This window comes from Oryx dammah, unplaced genomic scaffold (assembly GCF_014754425.2).
Source record: "Oryx dammah isolate SB20612 unplaced genomic scaffold, SCBI_Odam_1.1 HiC_scaffold_19, whole genome shotgun sequence".
NCBI classification, from domain to species: Eukaryota; Metazoa; Chordata; class Mammalia; order Artiodactyla; family Bovidae; genus Oryx; species Oryx dammah.
The window spans coordinates 49,273,985-49,292,392 of NW_024070203.1; positions in this window are offsets into that span (position 1 = coordinate 49,273,985).

Genomic DNA, 18,408 nt, shown 5'->3' on the forward strand with positions numbered 1-18,408 from the left:
ATTCCTTCTGTATTTATTAGCTGGCATTCTTTTTTCTGTAAAATAGAGCCATTTGGCTCTCCTGAAATATATTTTATACTAGAAAACCAGAGTAAATGTTTAATTCTTCCCCTTTACCAATTTTCACAGTAAGAATTTGGTTTAATAACTTCTTTAGATGGTGATAAATGAGTTCCTTCTCCCTCCAGCTATATCTTTTTTTAATACACTGGAAATTTTGGTTTTAATATAGTCAATGTGTGCCATTAAACTAGAATAATTACTCTTTTTGATTCCTATATTATCACCATTAGGCCCTTAAGATCCCCTCAACTTACTTCTGTGTCTTTTTGTTATGATTCCATTAATCTTTGAAAATTTTCCTGGTTTCAAGCGCTACAAAAATGTGACAGGCTTACCTTTTATCCTTTCTGTTTCCTTCCTTCCCTTTATATCCTTCCTGGTTCCCCTGGAACCAGGTGTTTCTCCAAGGAATCCTGATCTCTTTTCATGGGAAAGGGTTCTAGAGACCAAAATCAGGATATAAGTTGTTTTATTTTCTTGTTGGTTTAAGGGTGCATTTAAAAAGTTAAAATATTTTATATAGCACATTTTAAAATTTCTTTTTATCAGGAGTGTTGCCAGAAATGAGAATTTCCTTACTGAATATCAGTTGTCAAGCATTTTATTACACAAATATTTAATTCTCACATCGGTGAAATATGTTTAGTTCCGTTCAGTCACTCAGTCGTGTCCGACTCTTTGCGACCCCATGAATCACAGCACGCCAGACCTCCCTGTCCATCACCAACTCCCGGAGTTCACTCAGACTCATGTCCATCGAGTCGGTGATGCCATCCAGCCATCTCATCCTCGGTCGTCCCCTTCTCCTCCTGCCGACTCTTATTATCATGCTCATTTTAAAGATGACAAAATGAGACTGAAAGTAAGTGACATACCTCAGGTACATGGGAGGGTGGCCTTTGGGACTAGGCAGTTGGACTTGGGAGCATGGGCTTGTTAACCACCATGCTAGGATGCTATTCAGCTGCTCAGAAGTATTACTCACAGGGGACTTGGCAGGAAGTATCTTACATGGCATTAATTACTTGGCAAGAATTTTTTTTTTCTTTGAGAAGCAAAACTTACAAAATAAGCAGAAACAGGTTAGAAGAAACAGATAAAGATTTTCCTGTAGAATTGGAAATTCATCCAAAATAGCCTTCTTCTCTCAGCATTGCCAACAGAGTTAACTCTTTGGTTATGGCACGTCAAACAATCCTCCTCTGGCTGCTCTCAAAAGTGAACCCATTTGACTCCAGAATGTCTTGTAATAAGAAAAAATGATATATTCAAAAGATTACATGTAAGTTTGATGTTAGTTCTCAAGCATAACAATATAATGAATACTGTGTATCCTCCACCCAATTCAAGAACTAGGGTATTAACAGAAAGTTGTATCTACTTTCCCTTACCTGAATCTCCTACCTCTCATCCCCAGGCCCACCATTTTAAATGGAATATGTGTTAGTATACTGTATTGGTGTTTTTCTTTCTGGCTTATTTCAATCTGTATATATATGGAATTTAGAAAGATGGTAATGATAACCCTGTATGCGAGACAGCAAAAGAGACACAGATGTAAAGAACAGACTTTTGGACTCTGGGAGAGGGAGAGGGTGGGATGATTTGGGAGAATGGCATTGAAACATGTATACTATCATGTAAGAAACGAATTGCCAGTCTAGGTTCGATACAGGATACAGGATGCTTGGGGCTGGTGCACTGGGATGACCCAGAGAGATGATATGGGGAGGGTGATGGGAGGGGGATTCAGGGTTGGGAACTCATGTACACCTGTGGTGGATTCATGTCAATGTATGGCAAAACCAATACAGTATTATAAAGTTAAAAAAAAAAAAAAAGGGGGGGGAATATGGCTTTAGTTCTAATGTATATCTGTTTGGGTTCCCCAGGTGGTGCTAGTGGTAAAGAGCCATCTGCCAATGCAGGAGACATAAGATGTGGGTTGGATCCCTGGGTCGGGAAGAATGCCTGGAGAAGGTCATGACAACCCACTCCAGGATTCTTGCCTGGAGAATTCCATGCAGAGAGAAGCCTAAGAGCTACAGTCCATGGGGTCGCAAAGAGTCAGACACAACTGAGGCGACTTAGCACGCACATGCACCTGTATCTGTTTAAAAGCCCTATTGTCTGTCTTTGCTTGTTTTGTGCACTGTGTAAATGGCACATAGCCTTCTGTCACTTAAACCTCTCCCTTCTCAACATAATGTTTCTTATTATTTATCCACAATATGTATAGCAGTGGTTCATTTTCTCTGCCATTATCACATTGCATTGTGTGGATATGCACAAGTTATTATTTTCCTGTTGGTGGCCACTTGGGTTGTTGCTAGTTTTTCGTTGTTGTTGTTATTGCAGACGCTGCTCTGATCTTATATATGCCTCTGGTATACAAGTGCCACGTGAAAACATTTCTCTGGGATGCAGAGTCAGAAATGCGTTTACTGGGTTGGAAGTTACGTGAGAGTTCAACTTGTCAAGAAGGTACACTGGGATGACTCAGAGAGATGGTATGGGGAGGGAGGTGAGAGGGGGGTTCAGGATTGGGAACATGTGTACACCCGTGGCAGATTCATATTGATGTATGGCAAAACCAATACAGCATTGTAAAGTAAAATAAAAGTTAAAAAAAAGAAGATGCCAAACAGTTTTCCAAAGTCGTGCTATTTTACACCTTACCAGCTATTGATCCACAGCTTGATCTCGTTAAACTTCTGAATTTTGCTAAACTCATAGGTATAGAATCACATCTTGTTGAAATCTTGGTTTGCTTTTTTGTCATTCTTAATGAAATGAGCTTATAGGCCATGAATGTTTCCTTTTCTGTGAAAAGCCTGCTTCTTGCAATTTATTTTTCTATGACTTTTTTTTTTTTTTGCCTCGCTGAATGGCTTGCAGGATCTTAGTTCCCTGGTCAGGGATTGAACCTGGGCCCTCGGCAGAGAAAGTGTGGAGTCCTAACCACTAGATCACCAGGGAATTCTCCATGACTACTTTTAATGGATGCATAATAATTCACCATATGGTTAAAATAGAATTTTAATATTTCTTTTAATATTTCCTCAATAGTTCATCATGATGAATTAAACTGACCTGATAATCCTTTCTATACATCCAAGGTATATCTTTCAAATAAGTTCTAAAAGTGGAGCAGGCTGAAGCGGCAGATATCCTCATTTTGAAAAGGATTTGGTACATGCTGACATTACGTTGTGAAATGGTGGCTATCTACATGGAGAGATTTTTCTTTGAAACCTATGAAAAACCCTTTCAAGTTTTATGGCTTTTGACAAAGTTGTTTTAAAACTGGAAAAACTTAAAGGTACAGGGAAGTCCTGGGAGGTGCAGGAAAAGGGCGAAGCTGTGTTGCGGAAGGTGGGGAGCAAGCATGAGTCTGGAGGTGAGAGCGTGGCCCCATCAGACCTGGTCCGGCCAGAGGAGCAGAACCACTAGCAGAGGCAGACAGAGACTGGACCCTGTCCAATCAGGGGAACTAGTCGTGTGGTCTCTGCAAGGCTGTTGCCACTGGTCTGTCTGATTCGGGAGCTTGCAGGCTAGGGGACAGGCATCAGAAATTGAAGATAGATGGAAAGATGGGGAGAGTGTGGGAGGGCTGAATCCCACAAGCATAAGCGAGAACTGAATCCATGTGAGTTCTTGTTGCTTCTCACCTGAGCCTTCCTTGTATGTTTGTCAAGGACCTAAACACGACATACAAACCTGGCTCAAAGATCAGAGACCCTGAAAGTGGGAGGAGGAGGGTGGAGTATTCACAGGTCCAGCTGCTGCTTCCCAACAAAAAGTGAATCGGAGATTTGCATCGTGTGTGTGTGCTGCTTCCCAACTACAAGGTGAATTAGGAGATTTGCAATGTGTGTGTGTGTGTTGTGTGTGTATAGGCAAGGGTGTGTAGCTGCTGGCATGTAACAGTGTAAAAAGGTGCTTTCTTGTACATTATCCCATCAGCCTTCACAACAGTACTATGAAGCTGAGAGTGTTGTGTCTAATTCACAGGTGAGTCATATGAGATTCTGGAGGCAAAGAGGCTTTCTAATTTTTCCAGGGGGACAGGGAGTTGAGACTGCTTTGGGTCAGCCAGTTTTCATGGATATGACCAAGTGCTCTAGGAAGGCTTTTTGTTTCTCTAGGAATTATAATACCTCCAGTTTCCCTACAGCCTATGGTTGCTCAAGTTGGTCCTTGCTCTATTAGGGGTAAGAAAGATTGATGAACATATTATAATTTATACTAAAATAGTTTTAATAGACATCTAGACCTTTTTGGAGAAGGCAATGGCACCCTACTCCAGTACTCTTGCCTGGAAAATCCCATGGACGGAGGAGCCTGGAAGGCTGCAGTCCATGGGGTCATGTAGAGTCAGACACGGCTGAGTGACTTCAATTTCACTTTTCACTTTCATGCCCTGGAAAAGGAAATGGCAACCCACTCCAGTGTTCTTGCCTGGAGAATCCCAGGGATGGGAGAGCCTGGTGGGCTGCTGTTTATTCAGAGTCGGACACTTCTGAAGCGACTTAGCAGCAGCAGCAGCAGCCTTTTTACTTTGTGACTTATTTTGTCAGCAATTTAGTAGAAATGTAGATGAAATAGTTTAGCTTTTTTAAGAAGGGTTAACGTACACTGTATTCATCTCTGATTTCTTTTGATTTTAGTTAAAATGAGAACCTTTGGCTTATCATTTCCATTCTGGAAAAAAACAAATGTGTGGATGCTAAAAAGAGTTACTTTCTTATTTATAAAATTGACATATAACATTATATTAGTTTCAGGTGTACAACATACTGATTCAATATTTGCACATATTGCAAAATGACCACCACAATAAGTCTAGTAAACAGTATTTTAAAACATAAAGTCAGTCCTAGTTTCTTCCACTAGTTGATGGTATGGAAAGGGAAGGTATGCACATTGCATTCTCTAGGAGCAGATACTGCCACACAGTCTGGATGCAAGGTGATTAAAAAGGATCAACACCTGTAAAAGAAAGGGGCTGGGAAGCAGGGGGCAGCAAGAAAGAACCCATGTGACACAGGCCTGGCAGAGTCTTGGACAATGCCTGGGACTCTCTGGAGCAAACATTGGCCACTGGAGTTGTCTGTCCTGTGTCAGGTCAAGAAGCTGGGCTTTCTACCTACCCTCGAATGTGGGCTGCTTGGGGAAGGGTGTGACCTTGGGTGAAGGGGCTTTGGATCAATGTCAAGCTTTGCAGCTGAGGGGATCTGAGTGGTGCTCCTCCATGGCTGGCACAGACCTGTTACAGATTTAAAAAGACTTAAGGAATATTAACCACATGCAGGGGATTCCTGAATCCAAGAAACAACCATAAGAAGATAACTTTGAGACAAGAGGGGAATATAGACTGGGTATCAAATGATAGTTAGGATTTGTCATTAATTTTATTGGGTTTGATAATGGTATTATGGTTATGACAGAAAATGTCCTTATCTGTTAGTGACATACCTTGAAGCATTTATGGTGGTATAATAAGACATCTAGAATAACAATAATAACAGCAACAACAGTGGAAAGACTGCTGGTGAAACAAAAATACTCAATTGTTGATAACCATTAAAGTTCCAGTGGCTTCCCAGGTGGCTCAGTGGTAAAGAATCCTCCTGCCAATCCAGGAAATGCTGGAGATGTGGATTCCATCCCTGGGCCAGAAAGATTCCTCGGAGGAGGAAATGACCACCCACTTCAGTATTCTTGCTTGGGAAATCCCATGGACAGAGGAGCATGGTGGGCTACAGTCCATAGGGATTGCAAAGAGTCAGACATAACTGAGCAACTGAGCGCACACACAGATTAAAGCTAGATATGGGCTCACGGAGGTATTTTATAGCATTCTATCATGGACAGGGAGGCCTGGTGTGCTGCAATTCATGGGGTCGCAAAGAGTTGGACACGACTGAGCGACTGAAATGAACTGAACTGAACTGATGCTTATATTTGAAATTTTAAGCATAACAAAAATGTAACTCCCCCAAGATAATTTACAAAGAAGCAATTTTCTCTTGGTAAAAGAATTATCGTATAGAGTTGGCATATGTTATTGGGTGTCTCATATTCTAGAGCTAGACAAATGAATCCAGAAAGAAGTCAAATTTGAGTATCATGTTGATCTGCCCTGTTCAGAAACCAAAAATCCTGCAAAACTTTCAGTGGCGTTTGAGGATTTCCTTGTAGAGTGAGGCCAAATGCATAACTGGGAAAGGAGAGACTGAAATAATAGGATGGCAGGAAGGAAAGGGAGACAGAAAATGATTTAATTCTGAGCGTGCCCAGCCACAGTTCGAGGAGCTTTCCACACTTCCTCTCCTTGAATTCTCACAGTAACCACCCTATGCTATTGTTCAAGATTTTCCAGGGTATGAGTCTCATTTTGCAAATTAGAGTATTAAGACTCAGAAATGTGGGAGCTCATCCAAGTGCTGGAGTAGGGATTCCAAGTCAGGCGGTGTCTGGTTTCTAGGCCCTTGCACTGGGCCACTGGGGTTCAGAGCTTGTCACTTCTCAGATTCCTGACATCTGGCAGTGCTGCAGGAGAAGAGGGAGAAAGAGAATGGTCATGTCCTGGGTCTTGGGCAAGTTCCTGGGATAGGCCACCATGTGATGGTCCTTGGTTTTGTGCACAAAAAAATTCAAGAGTAAAGTGGAAGCAAATTTATTTAGAGAGATACACATCCCACAGGCAGAATGCAGTCTCAGAAGGTGAGAGTGGACTCAGGGTATGGGGCTGTTTTTTCTTTTTTTGGTGGTGTAGGGGGGGATGCTGTTAGTTTTTATGGACTGGGTAATTTCATAGGCTGGGTTTCCCAGGTGGCTCAGTGATAAAGAATCCACCTGCCAAATCAGGAGATGCAAGAGACATGAGTTCTGTTCCTGGGTTGGGAAGATCCTCTGGAGGAGGAAATCCTCTGGAGCAGCAGACTCTCCCTTCTAGAAAATGCAAGAAGTACACAACCTCCCTTGTCTACTAGGCTCCTGCCCAGACCTTCTACTGTCTGGCATCATCCTCTCTGCTCATGACACTCCCTATTTCCCAAATCTAGAAAAATTAGGTGAGAAGAGAAAGATTGTATTCTGAATCCTAATCAGAAAAAGTTGTGAGGTTTCCTCTTCTCTGGAAGCATTTTCTGTTTCTTGTTGCCTTTGTTTTTTTGCATTTGCTCCTGACACTGTTTTTTCCTCCAGGCTCTTCAAAAGTTTCAGTTGGGTTTTTTTGGGGGGGTGGGTCGGTCTCTTTGTATCTTTTGGGTCCAGAGTTTGCCCCAACTACACATGCAGGCAGTTATTTTTAGTCTCATATAGTTTCTTTGTATTTTGTTGCTGGAGCAGAGATGTGTGCAGGTGCAGGCATTGCAGCAAAGGGTCCCAGGAGTGCCTTACCTTGAGGTGTGGGCTATGAGGTGAGGACAACTGGGGACAACTGGAAAGAGAAAAATCAAGGAGGGCAGGTTTCTTCAAATTCTTGCCCATCACTATTTACATATAATGAGAAGGGAGAAGGGATGGAGGGTGTGCATCTGAAGTGACGGGAAAGTCCATTTCTGCAGATGATGTCAGAAGTATTGCTCAAGCCCACTTAGTCTGTATGAAAGCAAGCCCTTCTTGCATCAGAGCAGGGGTCAGTGTGGGGGGTGAGGGCTCTGGATCTGCCTGGGACGGGACTCAGGGTTTCAAAGCAAGCTGCAAGGTCTGTGCCTAAGTGACTCTGCATTTAACTTGATCAACACTGGTTTATTCCCAGGGGCCTCGGTGTCTCATAAGAAGACTTTTTGTTCTTGTTGCTGTTGATGGCCTGCATTGGAGACAGCATTAAGGAATCCAGGGAGGAGACCTTCAATAATAAACTGACATTTAAAGTGCTTTCAGGTGATTTCTCTGAGCAGTTGTGGGGCTAGGAATTAATCTTAAAATGCAGGTACATGGCTTTGAGCATGTGTAGAGAGGGAACCTGCAGAACACTTTGGCATGAGGTTTAGCTAAGTGTAAGTTTTCAGGATGTTTATATGAAAAACTTTCCACTCGGGATACTCTACTGTATCCGCTATCACTTCATCACAGCAGAGCTTATCCCTCCCACACTGCTACTGATTTACTGCTTCCCAACATTCTTCCAAAAAGCTACTTAGGCACTTTTTGTTTTCCTGTGAGAGGTAAACCCTGAAGCCAAGGCTGAAAGTTCCCAGCAGGAAGTGCTGAGGCCCCACCTTACTGATCTGGGTTTCACATCTCTTAGAATGTTAGCTCTTTGCTGCCTCCTGTGGGTGTAGGTTTCATTTCCATCACAGTCCTTTACTGCCCAGACTCACCTGGGGATGAGCAGAGGTGAAGTCGCTCAGTCGTGTCCGTGACTTCACCTCTGCTCATCCCCAGGTGAGTCTGGGCAGTAGACTCACCTGGGGATGAGCAGAAGCGAGATGAAATCCATTTCAGGTCACAGACTACCTCCTTTGGTTATGGACTTTCGTACATTTTTGGTTTGTGGTTTTCTTCAAGTAGATTGAGGGGAGTTGTGTCCCTCTGCTGTTCTGTGGCAAGTCTAAACTGACTGGTCTTAGCTTCCCTCTCCCAGTTTTAGATATCAGAATCCCTCCCTTACTCTGTATCTCTGCGTTTTGCCTTCCGCCTCAATTAGTGATGCTGCACTTGCCAGGTGTGGTAATTGGACCGAGGAAGGGGTAGATGAATAAAACGTGGTTCCCTGGTTTCAGCAGCTCACAGTGATCTGGGGGACACAGAAATGTGAGCAGCTCATGGTGGGTGACCCTTTCCTTACCTTCTTTCTGGTCCTCAGGGGCTCCTCCTCTCCTTCTCCCAGGGTGATTGCATCAGTTTTTTGGCCTAGCATGTTCCTGGACTGGGTTTAGTCAAATGTATAGATTATTAAGAAATGTTAGTCATCGTCATTATTATTGTTATCATGCCCCGCGTCAAAGGCTTTAATGCCTCTAACTCCCAGAGCCCTTGGTTACCAGTAAAATGTGTGTAGAGAACAGGAACCTTAAGGAAAATGATAAAGTTGCAGCAGAAGCAGATATTTCTGATGTTAGTTTTTATTTTAGTTATTAGTAAAAAAAACCAGCCCCCCCACCAGATTAATTTGAAGCTAATCTTAGATATTCTAAAATGTATTTCACACAAAATGTTTATAAATATATATAAATACAAATATAGATATATAAATCATTATATATCTCTGAAAGATGAGGACTCTTTAAAAAGTAACCTCAATACCATTATCGCACCTAAAAATGAACAATAATTTAACATTATCAAATATCCAGTCAAATTTCTCTGATTTTATCATCAACTTTTAATTTTAATTTGGTGTCTCTGAATCAGGATCTTTTGATAAGCCCTTATGTTGAGGTACCTCTTAAATCTATTTTTAAATATGTATGTTTCCCCTCTTGTTCTTTATTTTTCCTCACAATTTGTTGAAGAAACTGGGTTCCTCTCCCAAGAGGGTTTTTGATAGCCTGGATTTTGCTTTCCCTTGATTTTTAACATATTCCTCTATTCTCTATAGTTCCTTAAAACTGATAGATAGAGCTAAATGTTTTAGGCAAAGTTTAGGGCAGAAATGCTTCCTAAGTGGTGGCATGGACACTTCTATCAGGAGGCACAAAGTACTTTTCTCTGTTTGTGATGTGAGCAGCCCCTCATGGTCATTACCTCGACCCATTAGCTCGTTGTGGTTTAGTGGCTAAGTTGTATCCGACTCTGTGACCACATGGACTGTAGCCTACCAGGCTTCTCTGTCCGTGGGATTTCCCAGGCAAGAATACTTGAGTGGGTAGCCATTTCCTTCTCTAGGAGATCTTCCCAACCCAGGGATCGAACCTGCATCTCCTGCATTGCAGGCAGATTCTTTACTGCTGAGCCACCTGGGGAGAGATTGCTGAGTGGTAATACTTTAGTTCTATCATCTCTTCTTATGGCTTAACTAGAATACTTTTTATTGAGAAGAGAAACTTCTCCCATCACCATTTGGTTACTCTGAAATGTATTTGTATGGGAAAATAAAGGCTTGATTCTTTTATTAATTTTAAAGAATTTAAACACTGAAAATATATAAATCCTCACAGAGAGAGGTTATGGCCCTCCTTACTCATCTAATTTTTTCCTCCTTCCTTTGGTTCCTCTGACATCTAGAATTTCTCTCCTTCATAATTCCTCTTTTTCATCCAACTTTGAAGGGATTTGGGAAAGAACTGCAGGCTTATTCACACTAAAGTACAAATAACCAATAACTTAATGTGACTGTTTCGGAGAGTTTTTTTTATTAAACTTGTATCAGTGTCTTAAATTAGAGAAATGACGCTTCTTGGATAAGAATAGCATTTGTATGCACTAAATATTGTGTCTGCTACTCTGGTAAATACTTACATATGTTGTAAGGTGTTCATGTCCCCTCCCCCATTTTACAGATGTAAATAACAAAGTTCAAGTTGTTTAGCCTCAGCTAAAAGGTGGCAGAGATGAAAATAAAACCTGGGTTGTGAGACTGCAAAGCCAGAATATTGAACCTACCTTTTCAATACCATTTCAGGCATGAAATTGAACAGGAGGAGAGAGGGGTTAAGGGAGATGAGGGCTTCTTAAGATCGAAATCAGCAGTATGAAGGACTCAAGTTACTCACTGTGTTAGTGTGTAAGGCAGAGCCTGGCAGTCACCCACAAAGCCAAAGATTTCTCCCTTCAGGAATGTTAATGTGGGATTGTTTCTCTGCCATTGCAGCAGTAGTAATAATGCCTGCCCCTCTTCCCGAGGATCCTATTTACTTTTTCAGCTTCTCCTCCATCCTTTTCACTTGGTCCAGCCCCAACAGGAAAAGTGACCCTTTTCCTGTTGCTCAAACATGCCAAGCTCCTTTCGGTCTCTGGGATTTGCTTGTTATGGACCACGGCTCTTGGCCTCCTTAATCAATAGGAATTGATTAGAGGCATGACAAGAAATTCAGGCAAGGCTTTACTGGGACCCTTGCTGCAGCAGAGGGGAGTGAGAAGAAACAACAGATGGCCTTGCTTGTACGCTCTTTCCAAGGGGGAACAAGCTTGTTCCTTATATGGGGTGAGAGTCAGATTGTGTCCAGAGATCGGGCTGGAGGGGTGGCTTGGGTGTTTTGCCTACCCCTTAGGCACTGTTGTGTGCAGGGGGCATGCTCAGTACCCTGCTTTTGCTTCCAGCAGTGTTTTTTTTTTTTTTTTTTTCTGCTACAGACTCTTCAAAAGTGGCAGTTGGGTTTTTTGGTCCCTTTGTATCTTTTGGGTTCAGAATTTGCCCCAACTGCTAGTTAGTTTTAGTCCCATGTAGTTTCTCTGTATTTTGTTGCTGGAGAAGAAATGTGTCCAGGTACAAGCACTGCAGCAAAGGGTGCCAGGTCCCAGCCTAACTCACATCTACTGTTCTTTCCCTGGATCTTTCTTCTTCACGTTTAGTCTTAGCTTGAATGCCAGTCTTGCAGAGACTGACATCCTCTCTAAAGAAGCCACTCCCTAGCCCCCCAATCACTCCCCCTTTCCCAGTTCTCAGGGTCTTTTCTAGCTCTTATTACCACTGAAAAGTACCTTCCCTCTTTGGCTTCCAGAATGTCCAGTTTTGTCCATTAATGGGACTCTGGAGCCCACCACGTGGTAGGCACTCAGAAAGCCTTTGTTGAACAAATGAGTCAGTTCAGGCATCCTTTGCTCATTGCCTCCTACTTGGAGGCCTCCCTAGCCCAAATCCATCACCACTGGTTCCAATTAATCACCAGAACTGCCACAGCTGTTATAATCTACTCTTCCATCTAGAAAGTCAAAGGTTTCTGCCTTTTGTATTTAAAACCATAGCTTAACACAAACAGCCAGATTTATTTAGTTATGAATTAGGCTGAGGTCCAAGATGATTCACATTTTAAGTGAAACCTGTTTGCTTGAGCTAGTCTGTTTCCTTTGACATAGATTGTTCTGGGAAAAGGACAGAGGTGGGGAACATGTTTTTAGGCCACATTTTATAGCACAGCCATCTCACTCTTCAGTTTTGAAATGTGGCATCTATCTTAGTCAACTGGGGCTGCTATAACAAAATACCTAGACTGGTGGCTTAAATAATAGACATTTGTTTCTCATAGTTCTGGAGGCTAAAAATCCAAGATCAAGGTTCCAGCAAATTCAGTTCTGGTGCGAGCTGTCTTCTTGTGGTGTCCTCATAAAGGAGAGAGAAAGAGCTCTGGAGTCTTTTATTATAAGGTAGGAAACCCCATCATGGGGGTCCCATACTCATGACCTCAACTAAAGCTTTTTACCTCTCAGAGATCTCACCTCCAGATACTGTCATATTGGGTGTTAGGACTTCAGTGTATAAACGTTGCAGGGACATAAACATTCAGTTCATAATAGCACCTCTCAGATTCTTTTTGATGGAAACCTTGAGTGCTTCTCGGTGAGAGAAAACTATGACAGATGGAAGCACCTCAGACATTCTCCCACAGTTGGTTGGTGAAAGCTCTTGATGGTCTACAAAACTAAATTGGAAATGGATGAGTTTGTTCAGAGTTAACCAGTGGCTTGGGAGACAGTTCGCAGGGCAGTACCAAGTATAGTCCTAGCTTTATCTGTATCAATCACCTGGTGGGATGAGGTGGGAGAAGGTGTTTAAATGCTGCTAACTAAACCACCATCAGAGCTGCTGATTCAATATGTTAGGGGTGGGGCCTGCAGGCTACATTTTGACAGTACTCCGGTATAGCCTACTTGCCATTAAGTTCAAGAACTGCTGTCATTAAGAAAGGACTTCCCAGGTGGCGCTAGTGGTAAAGAACCTGCCTGCCAACGCAGGAGATGTAAGAGACTCTGGTTCCATCCCTGGGTCAGGAAGATCCCCTGGAAGAGGGCATGGCAACCCACTCCAGTATTCTTGCCTGGAGAATCCTACGGACAGAAGAGCCCACAGGCTACAGTCGTGGAGTCACATAGAGTCGGACGTGACTGAAGCTCACGCATGTCGTTAAGAAGTGAGATTGGACTTTACCACAGCCTGCTTATCCTGAGGCACCTGAGGTGAGTTGCCTCAATCACATTGCCATTTCACGCTGTGTTTTTTGTTTCTGGCCTACTTGCTTTCTACAGTTAGTCCTGTGTGTATGAACCTTCAAGTTGTGAACTTTAAAGGTTAGTTCATGTGTCTGGGAGCTTCCCTGGTGGCTCAGACGGTAAAGCGTCTGCCTACAATGCAGGAGACCTGGGTTCAATCCCTGGGTCGGGAAGATCTCCTGGAGAAGGAAATGGCAACCCATTCCAGTATTCTTGCCTGGAGGATCCCATGGATGGAGGAACCTGGTGGGCTACAGTCCATGGCGCTGCAAAGAGTCGGACGCGACTGAGCAACTTCACTTTCACCTTCACGTGTCTGGCTTCCATTGGCACGTGTGTGAATCCTCTACAAGTGGTGGCGCTTTTGTTTACTTTTGTATACTGTACGGATACTGTACGGGGCACAGTACAGCGCTCGTAGCCAATTGTTAGGTAGGTACCTAGTCTAACCTTGTTGGACTTCAGAGCAAATTGAGCTGACAAACGTGCTCTCAGAATGGAACTCGTTCTTGTGTAGGGGGATTACTATATTGCACAGAGGTATGAAAAGTGAGACTTCCTGATCAACCAAAGATATATCTCCAAACATTGCTAGAGGCTTCCCCTGGTTAAGAACCTCCTTTGCTTTTTTAGATGCCGCCTTTATATTTTTACTGGAGAAAAGGCATAGTTTATCTTCACCTTGATGTAAACATTGTTTAATATTCAAAATAATAGTTGGCCTCAAACAACTCTCTCCTGTGTTCGTTCTTCTATGGGTCTTTCTCTGAAAGATTTCCCCCCTAACACTAATTTCTCTTTTTTTTTTCCCCCTGGTCGTCTGTCCTCATTTTTCAGGAACAAATTCAAGTTTGTTTTCATCCACTTAAGTCCCCTCTACCACAGGCCTTTTTCCTCCTCGAATTCCCAAAATAGATGTACCATAGTCTTTAGTACTTAATTGTACTCTCCTGTGGAATCAGTTTGAAGACAAAGAGGCTGAAGCTACTTTTGAATGCTTGGTAAACACTTGAGGGCAGGTTGATTGGGTCCTTAGATGAAAATTGCAGAACACTGCATTGGATGCAGGTGGGTTCAGTATAATCGCCCCAGCTCGAAGGAGCAAAGTTCAAGAGGAAACATTACAAAGTTTCTGGTTTATATTGATAAATATTTAGAGAATGGATTTTTGGCAGATGTAGACTTATTAGTCTACCTAATATGTTTAAAAAGCAGGTCTTACCTAGGAGCATAAATCTTTATGCCTTTATTTCCTCAAGTTTAGTAGTGAGGCAGTACCAAATTTGCATTTATGAAATAGTGCTTTTTAGATGTAAATGAAGCAGTGCTTTTCAGAAAACTTTAGAAAGAAATTGAAAATGAGTTTCTGTGTCATAGATAAGGTAATGTAAATTTTCCTGTTCCATCCTAAAAACGTTTAAACGGTTTTCTGCAAAAAATCTTTCCGGATAACGTTTCTTTGGCTCTGATGAAGATGAGATCTAAGTTTCACCCTGTGTTTAATGTTGCTGGGCTGACTAGCGAGAGAATTTACTCATAACTACATTTTTAAAAATTTAATTTTGATTGGAGTATAGTTGACTTACAATGTTGTGTTGCTGGTAACTATTTTGAATGCAAAATGTGCCTTTTTATGTGGCAATTTCTTGTGACTGCCTTCATTCAGGGAAGGAGGAGAGAAGAAAACAGAAACAAAGGTAGCATCCTAAAAGTTTGATGCTTTTCAGTTCCACGTTGCAAACTGTAGCTCTCTAGTCTCTCCTTAAGGGTCTCAAAGAGATGATGATAATACATTCTAGCCTCTCTCTAAAACATGAGCTGCTCTGTTCTCCTGTGTCTATATGGATCACCATGTCATTACTCTGGTAAGAGAAATAGGCTGGAAAGTGTTCCTTACCCTTATCTTAGCACCCCCCGCACCCCTCCCCAACTTGACACACACACCCAGGAATCTGGCTTGTGTGTGCATCCATCATTCTGGAAAATCTCTTGGAGGCCTAGCCAGCCCTATGCGCATGGACATTTCCTTCAAGAGCCAGCAGGGGTCAGCCGGAACACTGGCTGCTCTGGATACTTCTCTTGCCAAGACCAGGACGGCACAAGGAGGCACTTGCTGGTTCCCTGAGCTGAGACAAAGCCCTTGCTAAGTCTTTAGAGATGTTTTACGTGCCTTCTACCTTTTGGCACTGCCCTCCACTTTGTACCACGTATCCCTAAGTGTTCACCCTTTCCTGGGTTCAGTACCCTTTCCCATCAGCATCTAAGCCAACACCATAAACCATCTCTCTCCCCTGCTGGAATGGAGCTGTTCTATTTTAAATTTGAAGTTCTACAGTCACTAATTTTACAGTTTTATCCAAGTGAGTGTGCTATGGCTTCTCTCTTGCCATTCACTGACTTTGACGTTAGTGGTGGGGAATTCCAGCTTGTGGCCTGGAGGGAGGGAGACCTGGGGGTGAGAAAGGTGCAGAGGAGAGAACTGCTGGAACAATCCCATGACCTGCCAAAGGGCTTCGCTGTCCTAGTCTGAAGAGAGGGAAGATCCCACGTGCCTCAGGGACCAAGCTCCTGTCCTTGCATTAGTAGTGATGGGGTAGCTGGTGACCACGGCCTGCCTCAAGGGTTGTGCATTCTGAGAATTGTGCGTCTTTCAGGACCAGCTACATAATTTGTGGAGTCCAGTGCAAGATAAAAATGTAGGTCCCCTTGTTCAAAGACTATTAAGAACTTCAAATCAGTGATCACAGAGCACTGAACCAAGCACAAGGCCGCTCTGAGCATGGAGCCCTCTGTGACTAGCCTGCAGGTCACATACCCATGACGTTGTCTCTGCCCCAAACATACGAAGGAAAAGCTCTTCCTTGTCCTGACCCAGGGCATCTGTGTGAGGGCATCCCACATCTGACTTCTCTCCTGTCCCCAGGAACCAGGGTCCTGGAGAGTGAGAGAGATACATGGGGGAAAGTGTGTGAGATCTTACTCCACAAATACTGGACATACACTGTTTTAGGCTCTGGAGATTCTGCAATAAACAAGTCCTTGTCCTCATGGGGCTTGAAATCTAACTGGGGAGGACAGCAGTCGCAAACAGGCAAACACTTGCTCTTAGTGTGTTGGATAGTGACAAGCACCTTGGAGAGAAGTAAAGCAGGGCAAGGGAGGAGGATGGGTATCAACGTGAAGGGATGGTGTCTGAGAGGGACTATTTGAGTAAAGGCCTGGAGGGAGGGAGTCATGCAGGTACTTGAGAAGGGGAGCATTCAGGCAGAGGGTCTGGCAAGTGCAGAGGCCCTGAGGCCTGTCAGATGTGAGGAAGAACAAGAGGGCAGCTTGGCCAGTATGGCTGATGGGGGTTTGGAGGCTGTGCAGTTGAAAAAGGGAGTTGCACTAAAGACTCTGGATTTTACTCTGGATCAGATGGAAGCTTTGGGTGTTTAGAGCAAAGCTGGGTCATCATCTGACTTAGGTTAAATCAGGGGTCCCCAGCCTCCAGGATCTGATGCCTGATGATCTGAGGTGGAGCTGATGTAATAATAATAGAAATAGAGTGCATAATAAATCTCCTCCCTGCCCCTCGCCGCACTGATTTCTTCCATGAAAATCAGTCCCTGGTGCTGAAAAGGCTGGGGGCTGCTGGGTTAAAGGGCTCCGTCTGTAGTCCATTGAGAAGAGGTTGTGGGGACAGAAGAGTGAGAGTGACCAGTGTTCAGGTTCTTGCAGTAATAACCCAGGTGGCTCTGACCAAGCTGCTCTGGGTGGAGGTGATGAAAAATGGCCAGATTCTAGAAATAGTGTAATCGTAAAAGGACAAGGGGCCAGGTTGGACTTGTTTATCATTTTAATCCTATTGCCAGACAGATGGTCAGGCCCATGTAGGTGCCCAACAAATATGTGTTTGAGTTAATACAATTTAACAGGATTTTTAATAGAGCTATAAGATATATTTAAAGAATGAAAAGAGGCAGGAAGCCTTGCCAGTGTTTTAGAATTTTTTTATCCCCACTGTGCTTCAATGAAGTCTTCAAAAATGTTAAAGGTCAGTTCAGATGAAATAAATTACATGTCTCAAGGTGATATAGCCTGTCTGCCTGAATGTGCTTTTAAATTGACTATTTTTAGTGTGTGGTCTGTAGGTGACACTGTTTCTTGTTAGGGCTTCCTCTCCACCAGGTCATGTGTGCAAGGCCACTAAGGTAGAGTGTTTTGTTTTCACAAGAGCTCTTTTTTATTCTCTGTTCTTTCTTTAAAAACTTTTCTTTTATATTGGAGCATACTTGGTTAACAATGTTGTGTTAGTTTCGGGTGAACGGTGAAGGGACTCATCCATACATGTTCGTGTATTCATTCTCCCCCAAATTCCCTCCTCATCCAGACTGCCACGTAACATTAAGCGGAATTCCCTGTGCTCTACAGTAGGGCCTTGTTATTCATTTTAAATACAATAAATATAGCAGTGTGTACATGTGGATTCCAAACTCCCTAACTTACTCTCTCTTCACCCTTCCTCTCTGGTAATAAGGTTGAGTGTTAAATGCAATTTTAGCTGAACTTTATACATGGTCTGTAGATAATTAGATTAGCTTCTCCAACAATTTGGTAAGACTCTCTTGAAATTATATGTACAAGACAAACATTTGAAAATGTCATTCTTCCTTAATGGAAGACTTAGATATTATATAAAGGATCAAAAATTCATCTCAATGTTGGAAATACAGCAGTGCTCACATGCTACAGAGACCTTCACTGCTTGATGGCAATTTAAGTCTTTTCCCCATGTGATTCTGGTATATGTATATATTTCATATGTATGGGCATGCTAAGTCACCTCAGTCATGTCCGACTCTTTGTGACCCTATGGAGAATAGCCTGCCGGGCTCCTCTGTCCATGGGATTCTCCAAGCAAGAATACTGGAGTGGGTTGCCATGCCCTCCTCTAGGGGATTTTTCCAACCCAGAGATGGAATCTTCATCTCTTACGTCTCCTTCATTGGCAGGTGGGTTCTTTACCACTGGTGCCGCCTGGGAAGCCCCACATGTATATATTTTGAGGGGGCTGTTATTTGTTAAGACCACATAAAGTATCATTAGATTTATTTTCCATTTTGAATTTGTGCAGGGAGGTGGAAGTACAGAAATGGATGGTGTAGGGAAGGGATATTCAGGGGAAGATGAGGCTGCAGTAAAGCTTAAGAAACTGTGGGGTATCATGGGAAATTCTATGAGCGCTTTTCAGATGGCAAGTTT